The sequence below is a fragment of the Gobio gobio genome (genome assembly GCF_949357685.1).
Source record: "Gobio gobio genome assembly, chromosome: 3".
NCBI lineage: Eukaryota > Metazoa > Chordata > Actinopteri > Cypriniformes > Gobionidae > Gobio > Gobio gobio.
Window position 1 is genome coordinate 46901388 of NC_137099.1, and position 9034 is coordinate 46910421.

Consider the following 9034-nt stretch of genomic DNA (forward strand, 5'->3'; position numbering starts at 1 on the left):
ACAAACAATAAATGAAATGAAGAAAATGTGGCTAGTGCGGAAATGCTGCGCATGCAAGTGATGAGCGCTTCCCTGCCAAGAAAGGTAAATGCCACAAAACCGGACACTTGGCCAGAGTTTGCCACACTAACAGGTCAGTGAGAGAAGTCACAGAATGTTTAGACCAACGTTCATATTTTCTGGGTTCAGTTTATAATGTAAATAAACTTGAAGAGCAGTGGATGGTGCAGCTCCTGATTGGGGCGACCACTGTAAAATTCTAAATAGACACGGGGCCGATGTAAACATTGTGGCGGTAGAAACTTTCAGCAAATTAGCCCCAGTAAATGCACTAGAGCCAACTAATTTTACACTGGATAACCCTGGATTGAAGCTAGTCTGCCTGGGTCAGTTCTAAACCACTGCAGTGTACAAAGGACAGTCAAATCCATTGTCAAATATACCCATTGCCTATGTGGTCCGTGGATACAATGTAAATAACCTGTTGAGTCGGATTCTATCCGCTGACATGAATCTTGTAAGGAGAGTGGAGGAGGCAAACAGAGTGGCCCTTGAAAATTATGATGCGTTTGGTGAGCACGGCACACTAAAAACAGACCCCGTCAAAATTCAGCGCAGCCATGTGCAGTACACACTGCGAGGCGTGTTCCAATACCAATGCTGCAAAAGGTGAAAGAGGAGCTGCTGAGGATGGAGACAAATGGCGTTATTAAGAAGGGGACAACCAACTGAATGGTGTGCGCTGATAGTTTCCGTTCTGAAGAAAAATAGCAAAGCATGCATATGCATTGATCTCAAAAGTCAAGACTGCATGAAGCAGTAAAATGAGAACGGTGCAAAAGTTATCTTCTTTAGAGTCCTTGGAGTCTACAGAGTTAAAACTGAATCCTGAGAAATGCACATACAGACAAAGCTAACTTCGGTTCCTGGGTCACCTTATTAATGAGACAGGGGTGCGGCCAGATCCAGAAAAGGTGGATGCCATCGGACAGCTGCCACCACCCCAAAATGAGCAGGAACTGAAAAGGGTGCTAGGAAAGAGCCCCTGATCTCCACACCACTCCCAGAACGGCCCTAGAAAAGGATTGCAGCTGATCTTTTTGAACATCGTGGACAGAATTTATAATCGTATCTGATTACTATTCTAGATTTCTGGAGATTCTGATTCTGAAGACCTCTACCCCCTCCAGCCCTATGGAAGATCTCTGGAGCACTCGAGATCCCAAAGGGAAGCCTACCTTCCACAACGAAATTTCACGTCACACAAAAGTTGAAGGCTATCTTTGCCATTGGACAGCTGCCACCACCACAAAATGAGTAGGAACTGAAAAGGGTACTAGGCATTGTGAATTATTTGGGGAGGTACGAACTACTCCGACAGAACAGTTTGTGGATGTGGACACACACGCAGCAGACAGCGCTTGAAACCATCAAAGAGCTGCTCATGAAGGCACCAGTTCTCGCATATTTTGATGTCACTAAGACCACTGCTGTCTCAGCTGATGCAAGCAGTTGTGGACTTGGGGGTCGAAGGTTACCACGGCCTTACAAAGTCAAGAGAGAGAGGACAGGAGTCAGTGTGGTGGCCAGGAATTCGGGATTGGTGGATGAGATGAGGTGGTGAGGCGGATGAGGTGGTGAGTGACATCGGCCCTCAGTTCTCTAACTAGCTAAGCGACTGGATTTCAAACACATTACTTCAAGTCCTCACCATCCTCAGGGTAACGGTCACATTCAAAGGGCTGTGCAGATTGCAAAAAGAATCCTGAAGCAGACAAATCCTTTGGTAGCTCTAATGTGATACCGATCGACCCCCTGTGCCACTATAGCATTGTAAAAAGCGCTATATAAATAAAGTTGACATGACTACAGGAGTCAGTCCAGCAGAGCTTCTTATGGGAAGCCTAGAGAAGAATCTTCAACCCAGGGGGCCAAACAGGAAGTCTGTCATGCTGAAAGACAAAATGGAGAAAGACAGACAGCTTTCTATTACAATCGTCGTAATGGAGCTAAAAATCTGTCAGCACTGAGACTAGGTGACACTGTTCTTACCAAGCTGGACCACAAGAAGGTCTGGGCTTCACCGCCAGTGATCAGGCAAGAAAGAGGCAACACCTCGTTCCTATGTTATCAGGACGGAACAAGGAGCAGTACTGAGACGTAACCGATGTCATCTTCAAGCAGTGCCAATACCAACACTGACAACAAAACAGACTGTACACACACATTCACCACAAACAAAATCGACTGTTGCCATTCAGCCTACACCTACTGATACAACAGAGACTATACCAACCCAAACAGGGACACATTTCCTACTCCAAAGCATGGACTGATACTTAATAGGTCTGGACGAGTCAGAAAAACCTGTTGTCAGGCTTGACCTGTAAAGAACCAGGAAGCTATGTGCACAGTAACTAGTTAAGTAAAGGAGTGCAGTTTTCTGAAAATGTAACTGTTTGTTCTGTTATTACAACAGTAGAAGACTTTATTTTCAGAAAAATGGGGAGATGTCATGTGATGTGATATTGTGTACTGTTGCACTGTTGCTTTAATTCTGAGTGACGAGACGCAACGGGGGGTGTCTAAGGGGAACATGAATATGTCAAAGTTATAGTGGTTGCTGGTTGTTAATAAACGTGGTGTTTATCCGAATAAACTACCTCTTTACGGTCATTTTACAAGACATATGCAATGTTGTTGAAATAAATATTAATTTAACCATCGTTTAAATCATTAACAGCTTCTAAATGCATAACAAAATCATTGTTGAAACATTTGCAGTTAGCCTACTGTATGAATAAAAACAATACTACAGCACAACCTAAATACATAAACACAACAGTACAAGGCCATTAAAGGTTACAAGGCATAAATCTTTATTCCGATTTTAAAATGCGCACTTTGACATTTGTAATACAAGGGTGCCTTGTCCGCCCGCCGAGCTGATGTTCCCTACTGTAAGGAATATGAACGTAACTTTTTAATAAGCAGGGGAAATTCCCGACTTTAACCGAATAAGCATTTACCTGCTCAGGACGTTTGTGCTGTAAGAATGTACAGGGAGACTTAATATATAAAAACGGTGTCTCCTTAGGCAATGTTTTCTCAGTAAAATCATATAATTTCCTATTGATTCAATAGAACGTGTGAGCTTACTAGGGACTGCCAATATGGTGGCGCGGCGGCGTCACTTTTTTTGACGCCATGAGCAATCCAGTTCTCTATAGATCAATGGTCTGAACACATTTTAACTCAAAAATTTTACTATTGGCTTAACTTATGTTTACACATTTTCCAGATAAAAAACAGAATCTAAACTTGTATAAAAAATACTGTATTTGCCAAAAGAAAATGTGTGAATTAATTAAAAGGAATGCTGGCACGCTCTCTGTACTCCATACACATTCACATACATACTGTACTATATAGCAAATCTCTGGGCCTCAAACCTCTCAAATGCCTGATTTTAATTTAGTCACAAAACCCAACTATATTATAACCCAGCTCTTTATAGAAATTCAGTTTTTCTGTAAAGCTGCATTGATAAATTTGACTTGGCTTGACATGTATATTTTATCCAGCAACATGTAACCCTGCTTATCATTCCCGCCATCTCATCTACTCATGTAATTCCTTTAGCACACAAGTCTCTCTCACCACAATCAGAATATAAGAAGCCAGACATACACATGAGGAGCTATGCGTGTCCCTCTCCCCTCCAGAACACCCTGCTGAGCTACATCTGACAGGTGAAACTGCCCTCCAGATACCTGGAGCGTCTGTCTGTGCTCAAGTCCTTCAAGTGTGTAGGATGAGCTTTAATTAAACATGTGGGGTTTTCAATTGCTCCCAGATAAAAGGCACACTCACTCCTTGGCCAGCGGCGTCTCCAGCCCAGTCATTCATATGTAATGTGAGTGTTTGTCAGGAGAGGCACAGAGCATCTGCGCTATTGAATAAGCAGATTGAGACCAACAGGCAGGGATGTGTTGCACTGAGCCCTGCATAATGAGAATTTTGTTAATTATGAATATGATTAAGGATACTGTATGACTATAAATCAGCAGAATTCATTGACGGTAATCACAGCCTATATTACATTGTTGCACACACTGATCTATCTATCTATCTATCTATCTATCTATCTATCTATCTATCTATCTATCTATCTATCTATCTATCTATCTATCTATATATCTATCTATCTATCTATCTATCTATCTATCTATCTATATGTTCGTCCATCTGTCTGTCTATCTATCTGTTTGTCCGTCCGTCCATCCGTCCATCTATCAGTGGGGGTCCTGTAACCGAGAAGCCCCTCCAGCCCCACTGAAAGGGACTGGGGGACTCTCCCAAGGGAAAGACACGGGCTTTCGTTTAGGAGCGACCGTGGAAAAATATATGAGATCCCCGCAGGGTCACTCATATAACCCCAGCCCAGTACCGGTTCTCAAGGATTCAGCGGCAAAGACGTTCCGTCACGTCTGGCACAGTGGGTGATGGAGGACTCGACAGAGTTTGCTTCTGGAGAATATAGCGTCATAGCGCAGCAAGCCGACAAGAGCGAGGGCCTCTCAGTGCTTCTACCCGTTTAAGGTGAGAACAAAGAGAACATGAGAGGAAACCGGCTCTACACGTAGGCTATAGAATCTAGGAAACGTGTTGGGTGTCACCCAGCCCGCATCTCTACAGATGTCTGACAGCGAGGCGCCATGTGCCAGCGCCCAGGAGGATGCAACACTTCTAGTAGAGTGTGCTCGCACCCTGAGCGGGCAAGGCACACCTTGTGCTTTGTGCTTGCTATCCACGGGGCCATCCTCTGCTTGGAGACAGCCTTTCCCTTTTGCTGACCTCCATGACAAACCAATAGCTGATCTGAGGTCCTGAAGCCTTGCGTTCTATCCATGTACAGCCGCAGAGCGCAGACAGGACAGAGCAAAACTAGGGCTGTGTCTGCCTCCTCCGGGGGCAGCATTTGCAGGTTCACTACCTGGTCCCTGAAGGAAGTGGTAGGAACCTTGGGCTCATAGCCAGCCAGCCTGACCGTGCGCATTCTCTCTCACGAAGGAGCTCTCTTACCAGCCGTAACGGCTTTTTAGCACTCTCCACCTAGCGCACCGAACCAGCTGTGAGAACAGCCTTTGTGTTTGCTCTTACGAACAAAAAAGAGAGACAGTATGAAAACCATGCGACCCGCTGCTGTGCTGTCACACCAACACCGACTGAAGAGATTCACTTCCAAAAGGCAGGCTCAGTCAGTTCCACTGCTTTGTAGATAGTGATATCAGGACGAACCATCCACCACTCGGCTCTGAAGCAAAAAGCTAATTTGATGCAAGCACCTGTGCCTCATTTATACCTGCGCTGTGTGGCATGAGCAACTGGTGCAATCATTGCATGCCAATGTCCAGTGGCTCGTTTAGTTACACTCGAAGTAGATTGGCTCTTGCAAGCGAGAGTCCTATTCGTCGGTCTCCGACGTGGCATTGGAAGTGACAGAATGAATGGGAACTGTAAGTATTATTTAATTTGTTTAAAAAGAAATGGTAAAAACTGATTAAAATATGTAAAATAAACACAGCTATTTGATCAAAGAGTCAATATATAAAATAATTTTTGGCATTTCAAAACCGTATTACCGTATGTGTTATTATGCTCTTAGTAAATGAAAGATGTATCTTGGAGCTACACTGCAAATGCAGCTTATACAAGCTTCAAAGAAACTAAGTGTTACAAAAACTGCACATTGTGCATTATATCTTTTTTTCTTTCTTTTGTTTCTTTTTACAATAACAATAACATTGACAATCTTTGCCTTTTACTGGCTGAAGAAAGCAGGATATCCTTCAATCTGCTCCAGGATGTTTGGGTTAAAACTCTCCTGTTCAGTTGCATCTATGTAGCAAGAACAATGATCTGCCCCAAGTATTTAAAACCACTCACAGCAGCCGCTTATCAGGGTCATCACAGAAGTAAACAAACCCATAATTGTTGAATGGTCAGCAGGGAGACATTGACAGTCTTGATGGGAGCCGGTCACAGGTCAGCCGGGAAAGCACAGGCCCGTCTCCTACAGAACCTTCTCACTGAACACTGCTTCAATCATATACAATATGAATTAATCCCGCCTATAATTCCTCATCCAGCCAATGATTGCCCAGAGAATGCCAGTGCCAACCAGGCATAAGGCCAAAGAAAACATACTGCACAAACCGTTTCTACTGTAAACATGACCTGTATGATGCTTATAACAACAATGACCACCAACACAACAGGGTGATCATGAGGAGGAAGTTACCCCATCAGCACTTTCAATGCGTAAAACAATTCACCCATTTTGGGGTCGCGGCTCATTGCAAGAAAGCGCCTCTCAAAGGACACTGATCCAACTTCCGTGACAAGAATCTTAAGCGGAGGGAAATTGCTAAAGTGGTCTTGGATGAGTGCCGTTGACACTTAAGTGATACATTACATACTATATTGCAGGAAGCAGGCAGCAACCTGAGCAAGAAATGAATTACAAGACAAACATGATTAACTTTGAATTCTGAACAGCAGCTCACATTGTATCTTTAAGTGATATAAATAAAGTATTAATGAGGAATTTGATCTTTTCCAAACAGAATTTGTGTATATTAAAGTATATTATTATTTTATATATTTAACATGAACATTATAGTACAATTTTTTTTTTATGAAGGTAAAAATGGAAAATAAAATTCTGAAGATCAATAATATATGTTACATTTTATTAAATATTAATAGAATAGCATTATGTGTAAAAAGAAATGGTATATAAAAAAACTTAAGTTAATTAAACTTTGTAAAATAAGCTATTTAATCAGGCAAAGAGCCAGTGTTTTACTTCATTTTTGGCATTTTAACAGTATGCCTTATTAGGCTTTTAGTAAATTAAAAATATCTTGGAGTGACAATGCAAGTGCAGCTTATTTTTAAGTGATATGAATAAAGTATTCATGAGGGATTTTAATTTTATTAAGTATTCATGAGATATTAGAGTCAAAATACTTGATTTTGGATGTCTAAAAACTTCACAAATAGTGGCATGTCAGTTGTGCATCAGTAAAACGTCAGAAAATCAACCCAATCTCGTGTACTATTTTAGGAGGTGACGATTTCATATTAAATCGCACAATGTGATTTGCATTGAGACATATTCACCTTCTTCAAAGAAAGTCCACCCCCTAAGCCTAATCATCAATGAGCAGATCGTACAAAATTTTACAAATTAGCCATCAATTCATCAAAATAACAGTTGCAAATTGCCATGTGAATGTTTTGGAGAAAGTAAGTTAGCAAAGTTACAACATCTTAGTCTTTTATCAAAGCCTAAAATATAGTGAAAACCCTTATTCATGTTTTACTTTAATCAGTTCTAATCCCTAATTTACCTTTTCAACATCAAATATAGCCTGACGTCGTCATACTCAATTCTAGTCAGAATTTGAGTCTGATACTGCTCCGTTGGGCTGTGATTATGGGGCGTGTTTCAACCGAACCAGGAAAGACCTCAATTGGATAGACCTACAACCAATCAGAGCAACGGAGCGACGCATAACGTTAGTTGTCAAATGTCACAGAACTGCACTGTGTTGCCCAAGTCCGTGGGTTGATGCCACCCCAATTATGTGATATACAGACCCAGGAACGCGAATTTTAGCAGGCAGCCCAGCCAAGATAACACATATTTTACCCCCCAAATGCCATTTTTTTCCCGGAGAACCCCCCTGGAAAGCTATTGGGCTTGTTTTTGGCTAGTTTTGAGTAGCAATTGGGCGGGTTTTGTTGTAAAAACTTGGCAACCCTGTCTGCCCGCACGCTGGAATAATGCTGCCTTCACGTGATATCGGAATTATCGTAAATACGAGTTTCCTAGGTAAAAATAGCACATGAACGCCCTCACATTGTGAAACTTTAATGCAATGAGCTCGTAATCACGACTTCAGAAGTCGGAATTATCAAATTTCCGATTGCACGTGAAGGCAGCGTAAGTCACGTTAGAAGAAGAAGATGAGTGTAAACAATCTTTGCCGGTGTTGTAAAAAAAGAATTTAAGGATACACGAAGTACTTACCAACACGATCATCATTTCTGAGAGAAATAGTAAAGGTGAATGCATATACAAACAAGTTCTCCGTTTAGGATGAGAACAAATTCAACCCAAGCGCCTTTGATGACGCGGATGATTACGTTACTGTTTATCATCTGTCCATCATCGTCTAAAGCCCGCCCTGATAATTTAATTGGTCCGAACAGTTTCTGTTCGGGCATAATTACTTCTCTATGGATCAAGTCCAGACCGGCTACATCAAATATGTTTGAATCCCCAAACTTTGAACAAAATTTCTGATGAGATAATTGTTTGAATTAAAGATTATCTGCAGAAACAAATTCTGGTGAAGACAGGTACGTTTCCTATTAATTCTAAAATAGCAGACAGTAAAATGATAATACTTAAAACCTTTTTTATTTCCTCCCTAACAAGACAAAAACAGCAGTTCTACACAGCAAAGGCTAAATAGTCCGTCTGTGACCCCTGTGATAAATTATAGTTATTGAAAAGGTAGCAAAGGTTATCAGAGAGCAAGAAAAAAGCAGTACCGGTGTGGACAGTCCCTTTCAGCGATGGTAATGTGTAAACCGTTAAGATTGAATCTTGAATTTTTACAGGTTTGCTGTCAATATGGCACAACAGTTAAAGGCTTTTAGTGAAAGCTCCAGTGGCAAGATAGGGATCACTGGTTAAAAGCTAGAAGGGGGAATTAATCATTGAGGGTCAACTGTGGAATGGGAGAGCTATTAATGTAATGACCTGCTCTCAGCAGTGTCCATATAGGTGACACAAAATACAGTCCAACAAAATGTGCAGTGCTAGAATTGATTTATTAGTATTATTTTATGTGCAATGAGTTTTAAAATGCAAATAAACAGTAACAAACAAATGAATAAATAAAAACTGAAATATATGTTTGGCTACTATTCTCCTTTCCATCACAGTGCCCAGTCA